Raw genomic sequence first — 27,629 nt, 5'->3', positions numbered from 1 at the left:
TGGCCGAGTGGCTGAAGAAATTGGTTGTTGTGATATGGCTTGATGAATGGATACTATTTTAGGACAATCAGTTCCTCGTGGTTAAAAATTTGATGGTATTTATAAATTGGTAGTTCGATGGTACATTTGAATCATGGAACTTAACATGAGAGCAGCTTAATCAAAGCCACCGATCTCAGAAGAACTGAGAACAGTAGATTCTGAAAAGAAGCAATCATTTTACTACGTTGTGACGAGAGTTTATGATGCTTTTATAAAGGCCAAGCTAGGGGGAAGACATTACAAACGTGGAAGAAAATTACAACGCTGGTTGTTCAATGCGTGAAGGCGACCCCAGAAAAGGTGGCGCTCTGGATGCACGCGCGCGTCTCTTTGCATGTTGTGGGTGTGTGTTTGAGGTGGAGGAGAGCAAAGCCTCTGCGCACTCAGCCCTTAGCAGTCCATTATACTCGATTCCCCCTTCTAACGGAATATCTCGGATTCGTTTATGTTTCGCAGGATTTAGTTCTTGTGTCGGAGAAGGGCACAAAGAATCATAGGCTACATAAGCAGAGGCAACTATAACGTTTCTTCTCTTATCATTCACCTGGTATTGTAAGTTGACCACAACAAGGTCCTGGGAACAGAAACATCTCAGCATGATGCCGATTAATTTTGACATCAGGACGCAGGCCCTCGGTGTCGAGGATCTTTCATCAAAGAAGATCCTAGTCCCCTCGACTGATCCAATACCAATGATTCTGTTAAAACGAACCCATAGCTGTTGGAGCCATGGGTTGAGTACTTCGATGAACTGTCCAACAACCAAAACATCGCGCCAACTGAAGATGACGCACAAATACTGCCATTACCAAGTATAGAAGGAACAGTTCGTGCAATTTATCAGCTTAAAAATCATAAGTCGACAGGAGCCGATGGAATTACAGTGGAATTACACCGGTTCATGAACTTATGCTCAAGCTGTGGGACAGCGAATCTATGCTATCCCTCCAGACTGGCAGGGAGGCATTATCTGCTTCATACATAAAAAAGGAGATATCACACAGTGCAGCAATTATAGAGTATCACGTTGCTGAGTACCATTTACAAGATATTCTTCGCTATCTCGCTAGGCCCATACCAAAGGGTCAGGCAAATCAGTAACAGATCAGATTTTCTCTCTGCGGTAAGTGATGGAAAAACTGTTGGAATATGGACATCATTTGAACCATCTCTTTATTGTCTTTAAAGCCCTTATGATAGCATAGTCAAGGTAAAACTGTACACGGTCATGAGAGAATTCGGTAAGACTGACTAGGCTGATCCTGACCAATGTGCGAAGCCAGATAAAAGCAGCAGGATCACTCTCAAGATCATACGACATCAACAACGGTCTAAGACAAGGGAATTCACTATCATGCGTCCTCTTTAACCTGGCTCCTGAGAAAATGATCCGTGATGCTGAGGTAAATGCAATATGAACGATTCTCTTCAAGCCCACCCAACTACTGGCCTATGCTGACGATATCAACATCATGGGAAGAACGACCCGAGACATACAAACTGCCTTCATCCAGATCGAGCAGGCGGTAATCGGCGCGAGATCTTGGGCTGCACATCAATGAAGGCAAGACAAAGTATATGGTGCGAACGTCAGTACCAAAAATCAACCAACCAACAACATCAAACCGCACTGGTCAAATGGGAAGAATAAACATAGGAGACTACAACTTTGAGACCGTTGATAATTTGTCCTATCTAGGGTCGAAAATCACAACCGGTAACAGCTATGGTTGTTGGCAACCAACAGAGCCTATTTCAGCTTGCAAAAACTGTTCCGCTCGAAACGTCTCACCATAGAGTCAAAGCTCTTACTCTACAAGACAATGATCTTGCCAGTCCTCAGGTATTCCTCGGAGACTTAGCAAGAAAAATTGCGAACTCTTGGCTGCGTTCGAGAGAAGAATCCTCCGAAGAATTTTTGGCCCCCTACATGAGGATGGATTATTCGTTCGGACGTAGCCTTCATAACGACGAAATCTATGAGCGATACCATGACCGTCCGGTTGTGGATAAAATCCGGTTCAATAGGTTGTGGTGGGCGGTTCACTTAATCCGTATGCATGAGGGTGATCCCATCCGGAAAGTCTATAAGGGCAATATCTATGGTAGAAAAAGAAGACGAGGCAGACCCTGCCTAAGATGGAGCGATGGCGTAGGCCAGGACTCCAGACAGCTTTTAGGAATATCGAATTGGTGGACCTCGGCGCACAACCGGGATGTCTGGAGTTTCTTATTAAGGGAGGTCTAGACCGGATACCGGTTGTTGCGGCGTTGATGATGATGATATATTGCATTCGCAGTGGTTGTCGTTATTTGTTGGCATACACTAGCCAGGCGCTCCGTAAAGGGAACATTTGAAGATTCGTCGAAGTTCTCGGTGGGGACTTCGAGGGTGGTGGTGTTGTAGCCGACCTTTTTATAAATTCAGTGATAAACCTGATAATAAAAGTCTGGGAAATCTCATTCTGCGGAGGGCACCCATGCGTAACAAGCTTTCTATGTACTGATCGACGGTAGAAATTGTATTACGGGCATTGCGTTTGATGCCCGGGAGGAGACGTGCACCACAATGGTAGAATACAGATTAGCTGAAAGAAGATTCCTTAACGAGATAAATAGATACAAAGTTCGACGAGAATAAGAAGAAGTTAGGTCCTGATGGTATCCCAGCAGAAGTATATCAACCGGTGTTTCATCATCGCCCAGACCTACGGCTCGACGCATTCAACGCTTGTCTGAAAAGGAATACACAGGCAAAAGCAACCCTAAGTTGCCGGCTGCATACCGCTGTGTGTGCTTGATACGGTCGGCAAAGTGCTCGAAAGGCACTTTAAAAGTAGATTCGTCGAAGTGATACATGCTGCCGGGGACTTATCTCTTAGGAAGTTCAGCTTTAAAGTCGGGAGATCCATAATGGATGCTGTTGTGGAAATCGTGGATGTGGTTTATCGAGCTGAAGCACACAGCGCTGATTTCGACGGATGGTGTTCCTCTGATAAGCTAGCCACACTGGAAAATTCATTGTAGGTGCTGAGCTACCTCTTGTGGATGTTGAGCGATTGTCTGAAAAATCGCTCGCTTCTCTTTGAATCTATCTAGAGGGCCAAAGGAAGGTGGAGATCACGTCACCGAGGCAGCCCAGGGATCCATTCTACGGTCTCATCTTTGGAATGCATCTTATGATAGTCTGCAAAGACTCGACATGCCTGAAGATTCGCGTCTCGTTGGTTAAGCAGATAATGTTGTGGCACTTATTGCCGGACGCATTGATGAAGAGGTGCGAAGTAGGCCTGACTAATTGATGCGATGTGTAAGCGGATGGGTGACTATCCATGGTTTAAAGCTTATGCTGGGAAAATCTGAAGTAGTCATCTTGACCAGAAAGAGAATCCATATCGAAGAAGTCGTATATCGGTCGACGAGTTGACTATAGAGTCTTGACTTAAAGATGAGCTTCTTGGGGCAAATCAAGGTAACAGCATCTACCAGGAGATATTTTTTTATGGGTGCAATTCAGTCTGTTATGCTTTAGGGTGCGGAAGTGTGGGCTGATGTATGTATGGTACCAGTAGCGTCTTCCTCTCATATTCTGTCAGAAGCGGTTGTGGAGATGATCGCAGGAGTGATCCCCGTTGCCACCTTTGCTAAGAAAGGTAAAGCCGTTTACAGGCATAAGACTCAAGGCTATACACTTACTGAGTGGCAACTCTTTTGTTACAAGGAGTGATGAGGCAAATTGACTGATCCTTATTTCCATACCGAATTTCTAAATGGACATAGAGGTTTTCAGTTTTGCTCCCACAAGATTGAGAAGGAACGATTCCCAACATGTGTGTTCTTCAGTTGAATGTTGGACGATCATAACTTTTCCTCTTATGGAGAGCAATATCGGATTCGTCATTAACTTCAAGTAGTCTCTCTTTAGACAACGTTGCGAGAGGGTTGCTAAGGAACGTTGGCACTTTGAGTCGATTTGCACATTACGTTCAGGTTCTGTTTACGAAGATTGAGAGTTTGACTTTGACTGGTGGAGGGACTGGATGGTAACTGGTTCCTTGAACTAACAATTCCCTTCCTTTTCCCTTGTCCTGTTGGTGAAATGAAGGCTCCCTAAGCCGGGAGATTGGAAAGGTTGACCTAAAGTAATGTGTCGAGTGGTTTCTATTAAACGACTATTATGATGCCTTTCATAGTGTTTTGGCTGAAGAAATTGAAGGAATTTAAAGGATTATATTTCTGTTTTTCAAGCATCCAAGCATCTTTCAGCAAGTCACGGACTTTAGCGAAATGGATTTGGATTTGAAAGAAGGTAAACACCAACAAAACCAAGAATCTCAATCTGATATAGCATCACACACGGATCACACTTTTGGCTTGGGGAAGTCGCGAATCCGAACTGAATAGGCAAACACCGCTTTCGAAGGGGACAAAACTGACGTTGGGATTAAGAAACATGCAGTTAGACGCAAAGAACGATTACTTTGTTGGGATATCCTTGGGATTGAAAGTGATTTGAATTTATGTAGATCGTGCGTTTCTTTCAAAAGTACCAAAAATTATCACTGAAGTGACCCTAGTTGATCTTTACAGCATTAGCTGTTCCGCGTGATGATACCCTTCTGGGATAACTTTCTGGAGCAGCAGATTTTTTGGGAGTGCCTTATGACGTTTTCATTTTTCGCTATAAATAAAAAATACATCTGTTATCTCATTCAAAAAATCTTCAAGGTCAGGGGTTAAGTGTTTTCTATTTAATTTTGAATAATCTTCAATTTTCTCATGGAGACTATAACAGAAAATTAAAATGAAAAATAATTTCGCATTGCCAATAAGATCTTTTCACTCAGATATGAGTACGAGGTAATCATGTTCCGAGTACTTTTTCTTGCAATTAAAGCTACATTGTTTCTCATGTTTCTTCGAAGGAACCATTCATTTTTGCCAGTTCAATGGTTACAGTTCGTAGGTATTTGGGGTAAGAGGCCAAGACTTCACCTTGAGTCGGCTTTTTCACAATAATTCCAATTTCGTCCTGACTCACGTGGCAGGTATTCGTTTTCGAGACGCCTTTGCCTTGCCAATCAACAGGTTGTAATGGTGGTATTGGGATTTATTAACAACTTTTGTAAATTGATTGGTTACGGATATTTGTTCACACGTGGCAATTATCAACGCCTTTGTTGGAGTATTTTGGAAAAAAATGTCATGATGTCATGTTGAAGGTCTCGTTTAAGGTTTCGTATCCGCTTTAATTTTCTGTATCTATTGCAAAACAGGCAGTTTCCTTTTATATGTGAGTTTACTCAGGATATAACGTCCGGCTTTTTTCTTTCCTATGTTAATATTTGCACTTTTCCTATCTTAGTGCTCTGTATCTTTGCAAAACATTATACACCCGTGCATTTCGTGACAGGACATAAATTCCCTTTCAAATTTGCAGTCCTGAATGAAAAGCTCCTCATTTTATATCCCACTCAGGAAAATTAATCTGCTTTTAGTACCATTGTCTGCACCTCCAGAAAAAGGTGCACACGTGCTCCATGAATCACTTGCAGTAAACCTGAAAGGAAGCAGCTGTTGCATAAATTTTAATTAGAATCTCCATGCAACCTACCCCCAAGTACTTGACCTTGCCCGTCGAGAAGTTCCTCCTCTCGCTGGAAGCCCACCTGAACTAGTTCACTTGAAGATGTATGCATACGTTCGGAGCCAAGGATAAGTCGCAATGAAGTCACTCTAACTAAGAGGCTGGAACTACTTATGACAATTGACCGCAAATTAAACGTGGAATGCACTGCTTGCAGGCAGCCATAGAAGGTAAGCATATGAGTGATAGATGATTCCCCGTTGTTAATGCACCTCCCACTGTAACGAGTGGACCATCCACGTATTTTATTGTGGCAGTGCGAAATCTGGTGCAGTCTGGTGTGCACTCATAAGAAACGGTTCAGAAATGTTAATAATGAAATCTGTACTAATTAGAAGATACAGACCCACTTTCATGCTGCAGAGAGCTCTCCATTAGCTCGAGATTGATGCGCTTGTAATTTGCTTCTGGGAATTATTGTTCATAATATATGTACGAGGGGTTGTGTGGTTTTTATTATAGGAAAGGAAACGCTCGGAGTCAATTTTGAAAGAAGTTGCAATTATTTACAACTCGAGCAACTAAAAGAATGCGTGCATTTATACAGACAGCAATGACACCCTCCTAATTTGGGAGAATATTTCAATAGGACCCCTAAGAGGAGCTTTGATATTTCGGGATTTTTTCTGTGTCTCCTGAAAGCATGCTCTCCTTTTCCTAACCTTTCGGAGATATTGACCTTTAGTTGATTTAATAGCTTATGTTAAGCTTTCCACGTGTGGCGGTATTAAGTATCATTCCTTTTCAGAAGAATCTTCAGTTGCTAAACCTCTAGCTCAATTTGAAAATTATATCTTTATTTCACACAAAAGTTTTTCTTTTAGTATTCGTTGTTTGCTCTATGAATTAGCAGAAGGGATAAAGGCTAATAAGAATGAAAAGAATGAACTTGAAGAAGGCTTAAAAAATGGTCCCGAGGGATAATGTTTTCTAAGGAGAATAGATGCATTTTCCTTGTATACGTGTTTCATAAAATGGCTTCTGTAGTATCGAGAATGATTCATAATGTCTTGCAGTTAAACGCAACTTACATAGGTATCTATAGGACTATCCACAGCCTCGCGTTGGGTGAGTGTGATATTAAGGTGATCTCTTATACCTACAGCATCTAAGATACCTTTTCAGGGAGAAACACACGAATGAAAATTTGACGTGGTGAAAACTATAAGATATATAAGGTAGTATACGTCCCGGGGCGAAACGTGGATTGGTAACCACGATGGACCACAAAATTTGGGAAACGCCTGCTGAAACACCAACAGCTCTACTACCAAACCCTATCTCCATCTCCATATGGTGATCGCTGGGAGTTCTTTCTTAATAAAAAACTGCAGATTTAGAAGGATGAAGGGGAGTCTCCCATCCTTAGAAACGGAAAAATTTAACCAACTGGTCCTTCAGGTTAGGGGGTAGGACTGACAACCCTACATGGAAAACTGAAAGGAGCGTTGGACAGGATGAAGGTTGCAACGACGAACTCGACAACGAAAATGGAATAACAAGTTGCATGTACAAATCGAATGCTGCTGAGCAGCTAGCTGATACCCTGTTCCAATATAAGACTGATGTAATAGCATTGCAAGAGGTGAGTTGAACAGGGACCAGTTTCTTGGATAACAGCCACAACACCATATATTGGGTTGGGGAAAAAGAAATGTCGTATTTGTGATCGAAATTTGACGCTTTATTTAACATACTTAGAATTATCCGATTTAAGTCAAGTATGCGCAGTTTTGTTCTAGAACTTCATTATCCCCCCTTATAAAACCCCCCTCCATATTTGCAAAAAACTCAGCCAGTTTTCGCAAGCCTCTTTTGAGGCCAACTTAGCGCCAAGAGCGTTTTGCATGGACCGGAAGAGATGGTAATCACTTGGTGCCAGGTCCGGACTATACGGTGGGGAGATAAGATATCCCATCCGAACTTCCGTAGCTTCTGGCGGGTCATCAAAATGTGTGAGGCCGAACGCTGTCCTGGTGGAATACAACACCATTCCTATTGACCAATTCTGGCCATTTCTGGTCAATCGCCTGCTTCAAATGGTCGAGTTGCTCACAGTAGAGGACTAAATTGAGGGTCTGGCCATAGTTGAGCAGCTCCTAGTGGATGATTTACTTCCAATCCCACGAAACACACAGCAGAACCTTCCTAGCCTTCAATCCGAGCTTGGCAATGGTTTGGGCCGGCTCGCCGCGCTTGGACCACGATCTTTGTCACTTGAGGTTGTTGTACGTGATCGCCTTTTCATCACCAGTCACCATCCGCTTCAAAAATGGGTAGAATTTGCTTCATTTCAGCAGTGCATCGCAGGCGTTGATTCGGTCCAAGAAATTTTTTTACGTCAGCTCGTGTGGCACCCAAACATCCAGCTTTTGGGAATCCAATCTTCTGCAAATGGTCCCCAACGGCTTTATGGTCTATACCCAGTTCCTAGGCAATCGAGCGAATGCTCACATGACGGTCTACTTGGATGATTTCGACGATTTTATTGGTTTCTACGACGGCCTACCAGTACGGGGTGTATCTTCGACATCCACTATACCAGAACGAAATCGATCGAAACAACGCTGTGCTGTGCGAATGGTTACAGTATCGGGCCCATAAACTTCACAAATTTTTTCGGCCGCCTTCGTTGCATTTTTACCTCTTAGGTAGTAAAAACGTAAAATATGACGAATTTCTTGCTTGGTGGACTTCATCTTTGACGCGCTATAACTGAAACCAACGATCACAGCACTGTTAAAGAGGCACTTGTAGCACAGATTGTAGTCTTCAAATCGCCGTATAGTATGACCCGATGCGATAACACAAGATATGTTTAAGTGTCGCCATCTATTTACAAAATACGACATTTCTTTTTCCCCAGCCGCCAGCGGCCATCCAGCAAACCATGTGTTCGGAGGAGGTTTCTACATAAGTCAGCCAAATTATGAAGCCTTCTGCTCTCGGCTTTGAAAACATAAGCGAAAGGTTATGCACTCTGTGCTTGCGAGGCAAATTTAGAAATACAAGCCTCATTAACGGTCACGCCCCTACATTGGAGACTGCAGAGTTGGAAAAAGATACCTTCTACGAGGCATTAGAATTCAGCCAGCGGTATCGCACGAAATGGTTGTGTGAAGCACCTGGTTTGCGCGGAAAGTGGTCCAAAAACACACATTGGTCACTCCAAATGGGACCACTTTCAACCAAATTGTGTTGATCGAATGCCGCCACCTCTTAGCCTTGAGGAATGCCAGGACATATAAGGGGGACAATGTAGACTCGGATCACTATCTCGTTGGCAAAGTGCTCCGAGGTCGAATTGCGACGCCACCTACCATCCTCTGTGACAGTCAGGTGAGAGTGAAAACTGAAGCCCTCCACAAGACAGCCCTCCACGACACAGCCCTCTGCAACATCTATAAGAGGGAAATGGATGCCGCAATAACCGCAGTCAAGATAGGTCCTGGAAATGAACCATCGACATGTGATCTTCACAATCACCAGGTGCTCAGAGGTGGCGGTAAGGAAGACGGGGCGGCAACCCTGTCGGCCAAACCAAAACCAAGTGGCCGAGGAGAACCTCCATAGTGGTGAATAGTAGGCAAATGCTCCAAAGGCCTAATCAGGGCGATCAGACCCGAGTCTGCACGGGGACTCATCTGAAGTGGCAATTGGTCACGAATCCTTACCAGGGGTATACAGATACTATGGAAACCGGGATAACCCCTGGACTCACATACTTCGGAAGAATTCCTGTTGTATATGAGTACAGCTCGGTTGTTTGCGGTTGGTAGGAGCGTCATGGGGGTTTTGGTTACTTTCGAGCGAACAGGCCTCGGCGTGGTGTTGCGTTTCAACACGGGTGCCATAACCCTTAGTTCAGTAGAGATTTAGGTAGGTTTTGCATCCACCAGTATGAATGCTAAGCCATGCACTTGGTATAGACTGGTACCGTCGTAGCTTGCTTCGGCGGGGCTCTGATTGTGGTCACAAAATTAATCCGTGTCCTAAGAAAACCGTGGGATTAAGTCGCAAGACAGGTACTCACGTTAAACCCCCAGGACTAACTTCACAACCACTTGAAGAACATTATCATTGATAGCAACGGAACGGAAAAGTGCTGCATACCGGGCAATGCTGCACTCTCAAGGAACGCGGCAGCAGAGGCTTATTTCGAACTCTGTCGAGTGGAGAAGCGACTTTACAACCGGAAGAAGGAAGCCGGGGAGAACGAACAGATCTGTGAACTCGAGAAGTCCAGGCGGCAACTGCCCCAGGCGCGGAAGTTGTACCAACAAGTCAGCAGGATGAAGCTTATCCACTTCAATACTCATCCTGCCGAAAAAAGAAGGATCTCTGATTTCCGAGAGAATGGGCATATTGGAGCGATAGGTTGAGTATTTCGGTGAGCTGCTCAACAACGAAAATATCAGCGAGGTGAAGGTACCACCAATTGAAGACGACGCACAAATACTGCCACCACCAAGCGTAAAAGAAACACTCCATGCAATTCATCCCTTTAAAAATCATAAGTCGCCAGGAGTTGATAGAATTACAACCGAACTGGTTAAATATGGAGGCGACCAATTACAACAGGCGATTCACTAGCTTATGCTCAAGAGGCAGCGAATCAATGCCTCACAACTGTAATGAAGCATTATCTGTCCCATACATAAAAAGGGAGATATAACGCAGTGCAGCAATTATAGAGGTATCACGTTGCTGAGTACCATCGATAAGATATTCTGCGGTATCTTCTTAGGCGGGATAGCCCCATACCCCCAGAACATAATCGGTCCATACCAAAGAGGCTTCACACCAAGCAAATCAGCAACAGATCAGATTTTCCCGGTGCAGCAAGTGATGGAAAATTACTGGAATATGGCCTTCATCTGCATCATCTTCTCATCGACTTTAAGGCTCTATAACGACGAAATCTATGAGCGATATCACGACCGTCTGGTTCTGGATAAAATCTGGTTCAACAGGTTGCGATGGGAGGGTCCACTAATCCGCATAGATGAGGATGATCCGAGAGGTGGCTGAACCAGTTTGGATATGGCCCGGAATGGAGAAGAAAAGTTCGAATCTGTTCAAACCTTGTCAGGCTCTGCATGAACGAAAACTATTTTACGTTTCGGGATAGATTCTACAAAGCTTCTTTTGGAGTAGCGATGGGGAACCCACTCTCGCCGCTGCTCACTGAAAGGTTTCTGGCATCAATCAAAGAAGAAATTGATTCCAGGGGAATAATGTCCCAAGTAGGGTTTAGATATGTAGACGACGTATTTGAGATTGTTAAAAGAGACGATATCGACATGGTCATCTCTTCTATAAACAAGATTCATCATGAAATCGAGTTTACACTAGAAGTAGAAAAGGATGGGGCTCTACCCTTCCTACATCTGAATATCGTCAACTTTAGCGGGCAGGTTACGTTCTAGATATACCGTAAACCTACAGCAACACAGAGAACGATACCAGCCACAGAACTATATATACCATACATTTGCCAAAAAATGGCAGCCTATAATTGCATGATTCATCGATTGATCACATACTCTCTTTTGGAATACAGCTTCAATGAGGATCGACAGCATGACAGCATTGACACCGCTGCATAAGGAGGCAACCACGAGACGGATAAGTATTCCATATTCCTACCTATTTAACAACATCAGGAATTGGATAAAAAAGTTTCAACTGGAAGTCGTAGGTTCGAGTCGATCGTCCACCTTGCAGAATTTACTGGGAAGCATCAAGGATCCTTTGGCAGTGGACGAAAAAAGCGGAATCTACCGGATAACGTACCGCGATTGTTATAAGATATACATAGGATAGACTAAACGCCTGATAACGGCTAAATTTAATGAACACATCAAGGAAGCAGTAAGTAGTGTTCGAAAAGAAAAGTTGTGCATAAGATCATCAGTTGCAGCGAACATAGTCGAAGAAGGTCATACCATTTAAGGGGATAATCTTGAGCTCTTGCGTCATGCAAAACGAACGACAACCTTGGCCCGCTGGGAAAGGTTTTGAGAGAAGACGCGACGCGGTTATTAAACACAGATTCAGGTAACTGCCTTCCGGAATTAAAAAGACTGGCCGCGGTAATTGGCAGGTAATTTAAGTAATTAGTGAATTATTATAGTATAAAAGAATCTTATAATCGCAAGTGTTTTTAGTAGCTTTGTACTGATGAAGGGGGTAAGTCGCTATCCGAATATATATTTTATTATTATTATTATTCTGTTGAGGGAAAGTCGCACCGCGTCCTTGAAGAACTATTGTGCCCCTTTTACTGGTTATAGTGTACTTGTTGATCATAGTATCTCAAGCAGGCCTATAACCGTTAGGAACTTTAGTATGTTCTCCACTTCCAGAAGTTTCAGCTTTGCATCTGGTATTAAGTGTTCTCCCAGATGTATCGACCTACTTTGCACAAGTGCCGGACACTGTCCCAGGACATGCATAGAGGTTTCGTCCTCCTCCTCACAGAACCTGCAGGCAGTGTCCGTAGATATTCCTAGCTTCCCTAGGTGATAGTTCAGCCGACAATGACCAGTGAGAATTCCCACTATGATTCGGAGGTTCTTTTTGGTGAGGTTTAAGCAATCTTTTGTACGCATGGGTTCGTATCCCCCAATAAGCACCCTGGACTGCTCCATCCCTGGTAGGCCCGCCCAATATAGTTCCCTCAACCGTTTCTCTTCGTTTCTTAGATTCATAGCCATGAAACCGTTTCCGATTCCACAGAAGGGTTCTGGTCCGTGTAAAGGCATCCCTGCTCCCTTCTTGGCTAGTTCATCCGCTGCCTTATCGCCTTCCAACCCAGCATGGCCTGGAACCCAAAGTATCCAGACCTTGTTGGACGAGCCGAGTGTATTCAGTCTCTCAAGGCATTCCCATACCAGTTTAGAGTTCACCTGGTTGGACCTAAGTGCCTTGATCGCTGCTTGGCTATCGGTGAGAATAGCTATATTCTGCCCCCTGTAGTTCCTTTGCAGATTAAAGGAGACACATTTGTCTATGGCGTAAATTTCCGCCTGGAATATGCTAGTGTACCTGCCCATTGGCTCAAAGTACATTTTCCTTGGACCAATGACACCGGCACCCGCTCCCTCTGCTGTGAGGGATCCGTCAGTGTACCAAGTAATCAGGTGCTGGTTTAAGCCGTATGTCGCAGCAACGCTCTCCCAGTTTGCCTTGTTACTCCAACGTGTTTCAAACTTCTTATCGAAGTGAAACCTCGTTGTCATGTTGTCCCTCGGTATCAGTAATTCGGGATACCGCCTAGAAAGGATATCAATCTTCCTTCGATTTAGGCAGCTCCCCGCCTCACTCATACTACCGGCCATCCTGAATATTGATCTTCTTGCCTGCATCTGTATGTGCAGATGGAGAGGGGTTAATCCCAGAAGTACCTCCAGGGATGCCGTTGGGCATGTCCTCATTGCCCCACTAATACACACGCAAGCCAGCCTTTGGAGCTTATGTAATTCCCTGGCTTGTGTGCTGAGTTGGGTTCTTTCTGCCCAGATTACCGCTCCATAGGTAATCATTGGCCTTACTATTGCAGTATATATCCAAAGTAGTATCTTCGGGCTGCAACCCCATTTTTTTCCTGCTATGGATCTGCAAGTCATCAGAGCCCTCGTGGCTTTCCGACAAGTGTTTCCGACATGTGCCTTCCAGAGTAATTTTTGGTCTAGCGTGATTCCCAAATATTTGACCTCTGTTTCTCGTTTCACCTCCATATCATGTAATGTTATCGCTTTCAGGTGATCCAGCTTACGCCTCCTAGTGAATGGTACTATGGTGGTTTTGGTTGGGTTGATCCGCAGTCCCACCTTCCTGCACCAGGCACTAGTAACCCTTAATCCAGTTTGGATTCTATCACATAGGGTATCTTCATATTTGCCCCTACAGATTAGAGCAATGTCGTCCGCGTAGCCCTGGACTTGTATTCCAGTATTAGTTAACACGTCCAGGAGTTCATCCACTACCATACTCCACATCAGCGGCGATAGTACTCCACCCTGTATATATTTGCATTTAAAACTAAAAATTGTAGTTTGGAGGAAGCTAACCCTTGTCTATTAATGTCAGGCTAGACTATAAGTAGCAGACAAAAATCTAATCTCTCAAAGGGCTTGCAAGTTTTTTTAGTTCGCTAACTTCTGCTGGATTAAAAGAAACGTTGATAAAATTGAATTTATAACGGTTAATCGAAAACCATCTCCCGTTTCATAAATATGCATTGCAAGGAAAGCTGAAGAAGCACATACGGGTCGTCTGGAAATCAATGGTATTACGCCCAGCCAGTCATACCCTTACTCTCGGAATTTGTTAGCAACTTAAACCAGAGAAGACAGGGTGCGCTCAATTGTGCTGAAAGGATGGAACAGTAAACCATGATAACTTGACCTAGTTCTGTATATTTTCCTGTTCCTTCAGAAAAAGACGAAGTCATACCTGACTGGTTGTTGTGAACTTGAATTATGAACAAATAATGAACGTTAGAGATGATGAAATACAATAGAATGTTCCTTTCCGCAAAAGAATCAGATGACCAGCCCAATGGTCGATTCAGTAGAAACGGTGGTAGATTTTAGGGTTTCGATGATCTTCGACAATCTTTGCATCGTTTATTAGGCGAACGATGAGTTGATTTCTGCACAGTATTTCGTGTCAAGACTATTTGCTGCCAGGAATGGTTTTAGATGGTAGTTCGGCGTCCATTCCTCAATGTGGAAGTCATTGGCTGGATTTAGCGATCCTGTGGTTAATGATCCCACCGTTACTGCGGCATGATTCAGTAACGTTTCTTTCGTAGCTTCTTGGTCAGTAGTTTGCACCTTTTCCAAGCAAATTCATCCCTAGTCTCTCTTACAAATAGTACATGCCACCTACCACAAGATTAATTGGGACTATTCCTATTAAAACATTGTCCCCCTTAATCCTTCCCAATTTGCAGGATTAGTCTTCAGTCTATCACTTTCATGTATTAGTCAGGGGAAACGATAAACTAGAATACTAGTCACATCTTTTATCGTCTATAATAGAGACCGGTTCTAGGATTTATTTCAACAGCTTAAGCTCGAACTCTTTCAGCCTCTGTTTAGGTCAGTGATGGTCTCTTGGAATTTGGTATCCAACATTGACACTGAGCGAATTCTGTCCCTCTAAGCGATTTCACACTTATTCTACCGTTTCTGAGAAGTAATTTTTGGTCAACTTACCTAAACAACTCGGGTCACCTGTTTTAGCTAATGAGCTTTCAGCTCGCAGCGATTTTTTGACATTTCACGGCAACACAATACTTACTATAGGTCAGCACCTCTTCAGCATAGTTTGATATTATATTGACGGAAGGGAGGGGATTTCCTTGCAGCGCAAACGACACGAGCCCTAACCAACCTGATGAGCACTGTGCAAAGTGCTCTTATTCTTGATGTGGATTAAAGATGAAGGAGCGCAATTGATCGCCGAAACAAGAACGCCGTTGAACGTCGCCCCGTGAAGAACGTCGACAATACGCCTCTGATCCAAAATGGTAGCTGAACATATGAAAGGAGCCCTTCATTATAATATTTCTTCATTTATCATTCGGTAAAGTTCCATTTCTTGTGGATGGTACAATAGATCACTGTAATATGCGGATAGGGAATGCTCTTCCAAATAGAAGCAGAATTATCTTTGCAGTTAATATGTTGTGAGTGAAATCCCCAGATTCCACGGTTTCCTTGAAGAACTTTTCCAGCCTCTGCTGAGTCTGCAGAGTAGTTACTTCAACTTATTCCTTAATCCTGAATCTAAGATCCGAATTAGAAGAATTTAAGAGTACCCTTTGGGTCATTACGGAGATGAGGAGAAACTAAAAGTTGTTATCAGAGTGACAGATGATTACGAAAAATATTATGTGCTGCGATTAGGGTAACCTTTGAAGAATTTGAAGCCCAAAGCGAACTTTGTCATCTTTCTTCAGACATTCCGACTACACTGATGAGATTTGTTTGCCCAGTTAGCGAGTTGTGGACCTTAGCCAAATGGTTCCCGATTTGGAAAAAGAAGCAGGAATAGCAGAGTAAAACTGACAATAAATACCACAAAAACCTCAGTCTGACGGGTCATTGAACAGTTGCTATTTGCCATGATGGGCAGAAAATCGAAGCATCAAAGCATCAACTAACTTTACGCCAACGTAAAATGTTTCGCTCCAAAGTTCCCTCGGTGCTACTATAGGAGAGTACCGTATGGACTGTGACTATCGCTGTTATTCGAAAACTTCAAGTCTCATCAACTCATATATGTGTTGTGGCATCGGAGTATTCTAACCTAAGACCATAACAAATGAAGGACCTTGTCAGCACACAGGCAAGAATTCCGAAGACATATTGATGAGAAAATGGAAGTGGCAGGTGAAAGGTCATACATTAGGAGAGGGCGATAATTTATACGTATATGGTTGCCGTAAATCCCTATGTGAAGCATATCGCATCAATCAAAATTACGTGCCATCACTGTAGGTTCCCGGCAATGTGATCCCTCAAAATAAGGCGTTGGCGGCTTTACGGGTTCTTACCAGGGCAGAGGCAAATCGTCAGACGTTGCCTCACCTCTGCCCTGGGAGCAGCGTGACACAAGCGATGTTGAGCGCTCCTTTATATAATTCGCAGAATACAACATGATTACGAACTATATTGAGCGCAAATCCGCCTTATTGACCAGAGCTTAGCCAGAACTGAAAATATTTTTTTGAGAATTCTGGGGTCCTAAGTGCGCATCAACTTAATGCTGTGCTGTGATTCCTGCTCCACTAGGGCGATCCGTCCGCCGGTAATCCTGGGTTAAGGGGTCCATCGCATTACATAGCCCGCAAGGGAGTTTTCGCCTTTTCTCAATGTGTTAACTATCCACCATCACTTTCGCTTTTTCCTCAAAACAGGTATGATAGGCACGAATTGATGAATAATAGTGATGGTCACTTTCTATATACGACTTCATATACTTCATATACATACCTCAGCTCGATGTTGGGGTTAAGATGATGATCGACAAGTGGGCCACCGAAGGACTAGGTGCTTATTAACTGTGGTGAAAAAGTGCAGGCTTGGAGAGTCGTGGGGAGCAGTTGAAGGACCGAAAACGATGCTCGTGTTTGTCGCGCAAACCTCAGATAGGGAAAAATCCTATAGAAATGGGGAACCTTATATTCGACTGTAACATTTGGGGCTGGGATAGGTTGGGGTTTTCGCGAACTTTCACACTCGTTTTCTAATTTAGAGGCACGTCACATATTCAGAGAGAAGGCAATTGGTAAATACTCATATTCTGTGAACCATACCCTTCCATGTGCAAAAGATTCTTCCACAACAAGCGAAAAATGTACGTATCATTCACGACACTCATGATCAACTTTATTAACTGGCTTAGAAACAACTTAAATTACAAATAGTTCGACCACGTGCGAAGTCCCTTTGGACCGACTCCAAATCACAATCAATCGCCGATATTACATCTCTCCTCCAATGTTTCGGTCACCGCTCTCTAAGCCTCCTTTTTCTGTACCCTTTCCCCGGCATTTGAATCTCAATAAACTTCAATTCCCGAAAGAGTAATTTTATTGAACTTTTGCTACATTTTACACGCCCCTAACACAGCCAAATTAAATAGCATCAAATTTAATATATCAATTTATCGAGTGTAATACTATTGGCATCCCCTATCCATTTATTCGGAGCTTGACATGTCTATTTGTTGGCTGCTGCCAGCACGGGACATACCAGCTTTGCGATAGGACATGTGTAGCTTTGCTGGTACTACACAACGCATTTAATAAATTCTCAAATCGCTTGCCAAAAACAGATCGTGATTGAGATTGTTTAGTGGAAATTTCATGAATGTGGCGCTCATTGGAGCAATTGGGAGAATGAGATTTGGGTAAGTGTCCATTCGCTACATGTAAATTAGCCGTTGGTCAATTACAGACAATTTGTCATGTGATGCTGTTCGATTGTTTTGTAGTGGAGAAAAGGTCAATCTCTTGCACTGGCTTCTATTAGCTTCAGATTGCATTATGTGCAGAATGTCGATGTATGTAGTAATTGGGCCGTCTTTTGGAGTTTGGAACAGGCGGTTTTGAGATCCAATTGGTGTTGAACACGAATTCCTCTGTGTATGGCCCCTAACCACACCTGTTCCATCGAAAGGTATGGAATGGCGAAAATAAAACGAAAGCATCTAATCGCAGTTGTGCTGGTATACTATTCGAATCATTAGTGAAACTTAATTGCTTTGTACCCTGCTTGTAGGCCTTTGTGGTACCAAGGCTAAGGAATACTGAGGGTTTCTTTGAACATTTTAATTCCTTTTACGTAATGTACAAAACTTTCCGTGTCTTATGCATGGTTTGTTGGGAACGTACCACTTTAAAAATAGAAAAAATGATTCGACCACCCGCATGGAAGCAATGGTGTTGTAGTTACTTCGCTACAACACCATTGCTGGGGTTAAAGAGGGAAAATCCTCCACGAATCATATCCTTATTCGATATCTTTTATTCCGCAGTTGTCGATGTCGATGAGAAGCGGCCGATTAGTTTAAGGGTTGAAAATCTACATGGCTCGTTGCACGAAACAGCTGACAGTCAAAAGGCCTACTGAAAGGATAAGGCGTGGGAGGGCTTTCAAACCTGTCAAATTTTCGCAAAAACAAATTGACTGATATCCAGCTAAGACCCACAAATACAGGATAAATACCAGCAGTTTAGAAGTACAAAAAGGAGAAAGTATGACGCGAAATGCGAGCGTTAGGAATGGGAATGAAATCCAAGTGGAATGAAAGCGGTAGCTGGGTGAAAATTGTAAACGAAAAGGCAAGGAAGAAAGCAGAGGATCCAATTCGCCCAAAGCAGTTGTGGTGTCTCGAAAAGTGAAAATTAACCTCGACTTAACGATCTAGATCAAAATGTCAGTCAATTCTGAATAATTCATAAAAGTGATTCCAGGTTTGAGTTGAAAAACCCCAGCTTCGGCAAGACTGATGGTTTTTGTAACCAAATTAAGAAGTCATTTGGGGGAAATGTCAGGGAAGCAATTCAAAGTAGCATGATCCAGTTAGCTAATAGTTGTATGTGGGCAAAAAAAGCGGTATATATGTACAATTGCCCACCCCCACCAAGTCTCACAGTCTCTAAATTCGAAGAAATGTTTGATAGTCTTGCGTGGAATGTCCATCCACACTAGTGAAAATTACATGCATAGTGATCATCAGCCAATTATTTTCCAACAATTGTGAAAGTAACACGACCAGAAAACACCATAACCAAATTCAGGAAGGATTACAGCCTGGTCTGCAAAAGCATTGAGCGACCAAACCTTTATAGTCGTGTTGCTAAACCGACTTACTAGGCCACGCGACCCTACGGAAAGAGGCATCATGCATCGCTGATGCATGTGAGGCGCCTGGGGATGCATATTTTCCGGTAGAAGGCTCAACTATTAGAAGAATGGTGAACTGGCTAGTTTTCGACCATCTTGCCACTAACCAGACGAAGGGTTCAATGAGCGATAGGTATGAACGATTACGAGCTAAAAGAGCATGTACATAAGTAAGCCTGCAAAACCTTCAAGCTGGCTATCCAGCGGAACAAGAAGGAAAGTTTTAAAGAGATCTGCTCGGTACCAGATGTAAACCCTTGGCCTTGGCCATTCCTTAAGATAACCTGCCCCACTATTTTGTTGAAAATATTTTAGGGACTATTCCCCCTGCAAGATGGAAGTGTTTACGCTTTTCAGAGATCTCTGATTATGATGGCAATGTTTGCAGTAACCAAAGACGAGCTGTTTGTGAAATCTAAGTTGCACTTGATCGTGATGTTGTTTTGACTGTGTATATTCAAGGATACTGCTGGCTAAGGCTGGCAAACCAACAGAAGAGCCATATTTCTATTGACCCATATGTTTTCTTGACGTTATGCAGAAGATATTGGAGCTGGTGATCTACAATAAGTTGCTCTTAGTTATTGAGAGCCAAGGTTGGGACCACATTTCAGATTGGTAGTATGGGTTCCGTAAAATCAAACGATGCCATCAAATTGGATACTGGATTGACCGAAAATGGAGCTCACGTGAAGGGTAGTACCACCAAATATTTCATGGTGCTGACCCTGTACGTGAGAAATGCGTTTAATTCTTAATACGGAGATCTTTGGCAACCATGGGTATTCCCACCTATATGGCTTCTATCGTCGATAGCTATGCAGCAAAAAGAAGGCTCTGGTTTGACACTGATGATGCATCTACGAGTTGATGTCCACAGCACCGTACTAAATAGCACCGTACTGAGCCCATTAATGGGGAAATACATGTTCAATGATGTATCTAAACATTTGGTTCCGGATGAAACCACGGTGATGGTTTACATTGTAAACCAACAAATTCAAACTTCGCAGTCCTGCAGGTTATCCCGCTCTTACTCGTAAATGGAAAGAACATTGAGCGCGTCGATCAATTTAGTGCCGCTTTTGCAATGGAGGTATCGAATTCACTCGACGTATTAACGACACTGGATCCCCTTTCGTTGATTTACCAAAAATGCAGAAACCTCAACAGCTTTACCAAGTTAAGGTTGTTGCCGGTCAGCATCCTCTTAGTTCTGCTATATGGGAGTGACAGGTCGAAGTGAAAGCAGCATAAGAGCTCGACGAAAGGCACCTGGAAAACGACTACAGTACGGATCACATGAAGAGTCCGAAAAATAAATTTGAGAGCAGCTGGCCAACATGTCAGAGATTAGAAAAGACAGATGCATCAGCCAGCGATCTGTGGTGTTGAAGAAAAGATATGCTAACGTGTTGAAGAGATTACATGCTAAGAAGTGAAAGACGTCTATGGTAAACAAGCAAAAAGCACATCAACGAAACAGATTGTAGGTGATTTAAATATACAGGCTCGTCAACAATAAAAAACAATTTCAAATTGTTAGCGTAGAAAAGGCAGGGTAAAATAAATAAGGAAGGACGTTATTAATAGAGAAAGGGAATCGGAATAATCCATGGATGGAACTCATAGGGACTCCGTATAAGGTAAAAAAGGAATTCAGAGGTGATAGTTCAAGGAGACCCTACTCACTCTCCCGTCTAACTAAAACTTCAGTCTGCAGAGAAAGGATGGTGAGAGTCATACGAACCGAGCCTCTTGAAGAGCGTTTTTTCAAGTGGCCAGCCATTTTGCATATACGTGGCCCGTGAATTATATTCACCATAAACTGCTGCGGTTCACGTTTACGTACCAGTGCTTTCCAGTATTTCTCTGATGGCTCGAATCTTATCCTAGCTTCCACAAGAGAAACACAAGAGAAAAAGATGGAGTCGGTTTCGTCCACCAGTCCATTCCAGAATACACTGTTAGAGGATCGCACCTTTCCAACTTGGTGTAGGAAAGGCTTGGAACCTCAATGTCCATTTAGAAGTTGGATAAGGAATAATCGATCAGTCAATCACTTAATTAGTCTTTTGACTCATTTTGCCAAGGGAGTTGGCCTTCTTTTAGTACCGTTTTTCACGTGGAACCACATCCCTTGTGTTTGTATATGGTTATAGTTGCATTAGCAATGAGGGCAATGGGAATCACTCCTGCGAGCACCACCACGGCCGGTTCAGAGGCAATGCGATGGACACAAACCATCCGTAAAGCTCCTCATCTTTGCACTGGCGTAGGATGCTTATGATACCCCTCCTTGCTATATCTATTGTCTTCTTATTCGAATGGAGAGAATTGTTTCTTCAACTTCTCTCGTGGTGAATATCTGGAAGTTCTTTGATGGCATCTGCGCTATTGTCTCGAAGCTCGAACAGGATGTTTTGGGAATAATGTCTGCACAATGTGGTCCATCTGATCGGTATTATCTAATCCAGCTGCTCAGCGGACACGGACACGGACACGGTCACTCGACTGTATTTATTCTCACTATTCTCTTTTGCAGAAGGTGGAAGCGCCAAAGCCATCATCCTTCGATGGAAAGGTCTGCGGGCATGTAGAAAAAGGGGAAGATGAAAAGAAGCCAGGGTAGCTCAGGCTCCTTGAATCAATGGGGTTTTCCTATACTGGATAGACTGGCCTGAGGTAATGTTTCGAATGGTTCCGGTTAAATGTCCTGGACACTTCAGACGGATTTTAGCCGGCAGTCTGCCTGAGACTGAAGTCTGGCACTTTGGGAGGACGGAGAAGGTCTCCGCTCTCTGATCCCATTAGCGAATCACGCCGATCACTCCCCTTGAAAAATTATAGTGCCTCGACTTGGGGCTATTCTGATGTCATAATTTTTTCGTTTAAAATTGGACTCTACCCTTCCATATGATAAGGAGGGTATGGAGAGAGATATAGGAGGTCTTTTCTCACCAACTCCACTCAAAAATTGTCACGTTCACTAGTCCTTAAAGAGTTATAATTTTTCAAAGCGAGGGTATTTCAATTTGGTCAGAGTAAAATTTGCTGAATTCAGAAGGGGGAGAGGTAGGAATGGAATGAAGGACCGATGACAAGGGACAGAGTACAGAGGACAGAGGGCAAAAGGTAGAGGACAGCCGAAAGAAGACAGAGGGCAAAATACAGAGGACGAAGGACCGAGGAAAAAGGTCAGACGACAGAGGGCGGAGGATGGAATATGGAGGACAGAAAACAGATAATAGGGGTTAGAGGACGGAGGGCAGAGCGCTGAGGTCAGAGGACGAAGGATAAAGGGCAGAGGACAGAGGACGGAAGACGGAGGGTGGTGGATGGAGGACAGAAGGGAGAGGACAGACTACAAATGACAGAGACCAAATGATGGAAGGATCCCCCTTTCTAGTCCTGATAAAAACCAGGAGATAAAAAACTTTATTTTCCCTCGCTGTTAAAAAGTTATGAAAGTAGCTCCTTTTGAAGTGTCGTATTTTCTTAGGAAGTCGCGACTGGTGCCTCCTTTGTCCTTTGTCGGGATTAGAATAGGAAGGCCTTACTCCTTCCGAGGGCAAAATTTATTTATTTATTTATTAACCGACGGTAAACAGAGTAAACTCCAATTATTTATTGTGTTCCAAAGTAGGAGAAAGCAAGAACCTTGACCTATATTCAAAGACTTGGAATCGAGGAATTGAAGCAAATTTCGCGCTGGATGAAAGACACGCTGAAAACGTCTGCGTTGCGTGTATTGTGAGTAAGTGATTTCGTTAGAGGGGAAGCAGTCCATCCAATGGAAAGTTTAAAAAATGTACATAAATCCAGATAGGATCTACGCGAAGGGAAGATTAAGAGAACGGAGGCCAGAGGGGGGGGGGCACTTTTTTTTTTAAACAAAGGGGATCAGACGAATTTACTTTGCATAGTTACGGGACGATGACCAGGTCACGGAGCAATACTCGAGGATACCTTCAACGAGTGAGTTAGGGGAGTTGATTAGGGTTAGAAGGAGGCAAAATCAGAGGAAGATGCGCAACCACCGATTAGTGATTTCATGGGCGCAGAAGCGGAGTGTTTTTAGCGAAAGTAGCACCCGGGTTGATCAGGAATATCCGTCAAAAAAGTAGAACAAGGAAGTGGGTGAGGATTTGACCGAGGAGCACATAAAATGACACTTTCTGACGTTTAGCAGAGTAGACACTCTGGTTGATTGAAGGGAGATACAGTCCAAAGGCCACGACATAGCAGAAAACCGGTTAAGGCCTAGAGGTATAGGGAAAGGTCGTTGATAGAAATAAATAATTGAGTGCTTATAGTAAAGCCTTCTGGGTTGCCAAAGGGGAGGGAATCAGATATTCACCCATCCAGAGAGACGCGGTGAGATCGGTTGGAATGACTGGTGTGTTACAAGTAATGTAGGAACGATGAGAGACGAGTTTGAACAAAAGAATTTTGTGATTTACAGTGTGGAGGGGTTTAGAAAAGTCAATGCAGATAGTACGCCGTGAATTTACACATTTGGCCACAAAGTTGGTGAAGTCGAACAGGTTGGAGGCGATGGACCTAGGTTTAAAAAAGGCGTGTTATTCCTTGGTGGCCAAAGTACACGTTGACATAACTTTTGGAACAGGAGGAGAGAAGCGAAATGAGACGGAAATTTTCCGCAAGAGTGCAATCGTCACTTTTGTGAATGCAGATGATGAGAGCCTCTTTCTATGTTGCCTCTTTCATTTGTTAAAAATAATGTAGAGAGGAAGGGAAATATACTGACCAGTTTTAATTCAAAAAGAGGTTAAGAAGACGGTCGTGACCAGGTCCAGCATCGGTGTCAAGGGTGTCAATGAGGAGAGGAATGGCAGGAGGTTCAAAATTCAATTGTAGCCAATCGCATTTGAAGAGCAGAAATATAAAAGATCCCCTCACGCTGAAGGGAAAGGTGAACACCGCAGGTTTTTCTTTATTTTTGAAATATAATTTAGAAAATGCCTGCATGTCTGAGGAGCAACAATCTGTCTGGGAATTTTCTACAAGTGTAAAGTTATCCCCCCAGCTGGAACGTATCTTCACAGCTTGTTAAAACAGACGCAGTCCTAAAAGCTCATCCATGTTACGAACTTTGATATACTACATGTAGATACCTCCATGTGGAAGGAGTGCTAATAGGAGCTGTAATCCATATGAAATTGCAGAGCTCATAAGATGACTAAAAAGCAGCTGCTTGTCGACATTGAACTATGCTAGGAGTACCATAAAACGACAAAGTGTTAACTCACTGCATTCGATTACATCGCTCTACTTTCCAACCATGACAGTGATACATTCTTACAAAACTTGAGATAATATCACGACACCCTTAATCTATTGCTCCACACTTTCGTAATTAGTCCATGGAGCAAGAAAAGGAACAAAATTAATACCTAAACCAAAGGGAGGCAATAAATCAATGTCGTAACCACTCAATCATTCGAATACTAGCCCGACTTGGCCCGGGTACCTCTTGGCCTGCGACTGGTTCAGTGGCGTCATAAGGAATTATCGTTGATCCCCAGTACGCCTATTGATCGCCTCCTCCTGTCTCCATCACCCGGTGGAGCTTCAAAGTTCCTGGACAACCAGTCTGGTGCTTAGAGAACCTTAATAACTTCCCTTCCCTTTTTGGCGGCAAATCAAGAGGCAATTGGTTAATTGAGTCTAAGATGCTTCCTAATGTGGTTACCAGATACGTAGCTGTCGATGATACAATTAGTTATGTTTTGCGTCTGAGCAAATATTTGAATGATTTGTTATCCCCATCGAAGACGTTATGGACCGTGACGTCGTCGGGAATCGTTAAGTGAGATGAACGGCTATCATCTGGCCGATGATAAAAATCTCAGACATTCAATTGTAATAATCAGATACGATAACATGTGGGTTATTATCGGTGCGTAACTAATTGAAATGTCACGATTATAGCCTGATATGAATTTCAAATCGAAATTATCATAATTGTAATGTAGATGCGGTTGTTTGGTTTTTCCAGAGAGGCGGCTTCTGCTAACCCTTTTCCTAGCGAGGTTTTTCGAAATGGAGCCAACAATGAGAGAGTAGGATACAAGGCAATTACTACTGATTGCTTCGAATCTGTTTAAAGTAATTCTTGGCATCTATCTCGATGCTACCAGATAAAATGTGATATGGAACCATATGTGGAGCTCATCTGCTGTAAACATTATATTGCGGGCGCAAAGTTATCTATTATAAATGGTGAGGTAGTGAGTGGGAGATATTTGGAAAGATACATTTTTTCGTTTTTTAGAGCAGTAAGTGCCCTTATTGGTCAGTGAATAAGTTGCAGATTTGCAATTTGTGTTAAGGAGGGGTAAATGTATATATGCGTGCGAACCATCTGAGAATAAAATTTATCAAAACGTGGCTGACCAACTACAATGTTAAAAGACTAGATTTTCACACTATACTGTCGTTAATTATATGATATTAGGATTTGTACGAAACTTTCTAGCACGATTTGGATTCAGAAACGCAGCACCGGATATTTTTAGGAATGTCAAATGGGCTCCCGGCGCTTGATATCCAGCGACTGTAATGCCTCAATGGCGGGAACTTTGGCTACTGTGGCAATAGTGGAATGAAAGAAATGGGATTCCCAAAAGACCATTTTCCAAAGAGCTCGAATCTTGAGAGGTCATCACCGAAGACCACGTTACCATTCAGCAATCAGGACCTGTTTCGTAATTTAGAAAGGAATACAAATAATCCGCGGACCCGGTATGCTGGTACAAAAGGCCGATGTATATAGAAGGCAACAAACCCAGATAGCGTCTCTACCATTGGCTGGCCATATAAGTGAACAGCATGAGTTCATCAAGAAGAGGCGAGACAACCCCCAAAATATCATGGTTCTGATAAGGGGTTCTCAGAGAAATAATCATTATTTCTGAGAAAGGAGATATGTCCTACACGGGTATCCTTTGAATTAGTCGTATACAGAAAGAGGATCTAATGTTAGAGTCAAATAAATCTAACTAAAAGTTGGCGGATATTTTTCGAAGCCAGGTTAAAAACGTGCTACGTGCTGAAAAATCGGAAATGTAAGACTGAAAGCAGAAGACAATAATTGAATGGAAGGGCTTATCTACATCACGGAGGATATCTGTGTTGTGTCAAGCGGAATAGAAAATAGAAAGAATGGTAAAGGCTTGAAGGTGGAATCAACGGTTATACCGATTATCGCGGGTTCGGTAGGTAAGAATAGGTTACGACTCGGGGAACGAGTATCTTTAGGGAGACGCTTCAGATGCTTCGATTTCGGTTATTTTGTGAAAAAAAGTAGGAGGGGGCGCCATCTGATCAAAGATTGTACTTGAGATCGACGATAAATGTTATGTAAAGAGGGCGTGGCCGATGTCGAGGTTGTATTGCAGTCCTTCCGTCACCTTTTCCAGAGACAACCTAAAACAAGTCAGAAAACCGGAAGCTGCACGCTTCAGATACGGAAGCTTTGTGTATTTGTTAGTACGTAGCACGTAATATATGCATATATTATGTGAGAGTATCCACTTTCGGGTGATATTGACATTCATAGTCTTCAATTTTCCAAGAAGCAACAACTTTAACGTATTATAACTTTGTTAGTAATAGTGCGATTTCCACGGTAAGATCACAAGCTACATTATAGCCTACATTACTGCAAAATTTCGTGGTGCTAGGGTGAACATAAGGGGGGTTTCCAGCCAATTTTGAAAAATGATAGTAATATACTATCATTAACTTTAGATATCAGTAGGTAGGGTAGTTCGGAGCCCGGGCACCGTATAGTGGCAGCCTCCTGATTTTTTCAGATTTTTCGGTTTGGTAGTTTCTGAGAATGGCCCCCTTAAAGATATCATCACCTTTCCAAAAAATGTCAAAATTAAGACCGGCTTTGAAAAGTACTAATCGAGACTTTTAATTTGATACCCCACGCAAGCCATACAATTTACTGGGGGTCAGACATACGGCGGTTTTGTGTGGGCGAAGATAAACGGGGTATATGTGTAAAGCTGTTACGCCCCACCAAGTCTGACACTGCCTGAACTCGAAGAAATGCTTGACAGTCTTGTTCTCGACGCATGGGGTCGTAGTCCAAGGGCGATTGCTGGTGATCTCAATGCTTAGGCCCATGGGTAAGGTAGGAGAGAGGCAATTGCAAGGGCCGCAGTCTATTAGACGTTTTCGCACATATCATTCTGGCCAACGAAGGATATGTAAACACCTTTCAGAAAGGGGGTCTGCCTCAACCGTAGACCTACCTTTTGTCAGTCCTGCACGCGGACGTGGTATGTCCTTGTGCGTCAGCAAGGACTTCACCCACAGTGATCACATCACCAGGCAATCTTATTTGGGTTATGGTGGAGTCACCGGACAGAAGATCATCATGCCCGAAACTGAAAAAGATGTCAGGCTGGTTCGCTAAAGCTCAGGATGAACAGACATTCATAGAGGTGTGGTTATACCAACATAATAAAGCACGT

General features: G+C 43.1%; 1 protein-coding gene across 1 annotated transcript in view; it reads right to left on the bottom strand.

Moving 5' to 3' along the window:
* Nucleotides 1-27,629, bottom strand: part of LOC119651913 (sodium/hydrogen exchanger 9B2) — a 176,660-nt gene that overhangs the window by 133,932 nt on the left and 15,099 nt on the right. The window lies entirely within an intron of this gene.

This window comes from Hermetia illucens, chromosome 3 (assembly GCF_905115235.1).
Source record: "Hermetia illucens chromosome 3, iHerIll2.2.curated.20191125, whole genome shotgun sequence".
Lineage (NCBI taxonomy): Eukaryota > Metazoa > Arthropoda > Insecta > Diptera > Stratiomyidae > Hermetia > Hermetia illucens.
Note: the sequence above shows the minus strand (reverse complement) of the source record. Positions and strands in the feature narration are given on the sequence as shown.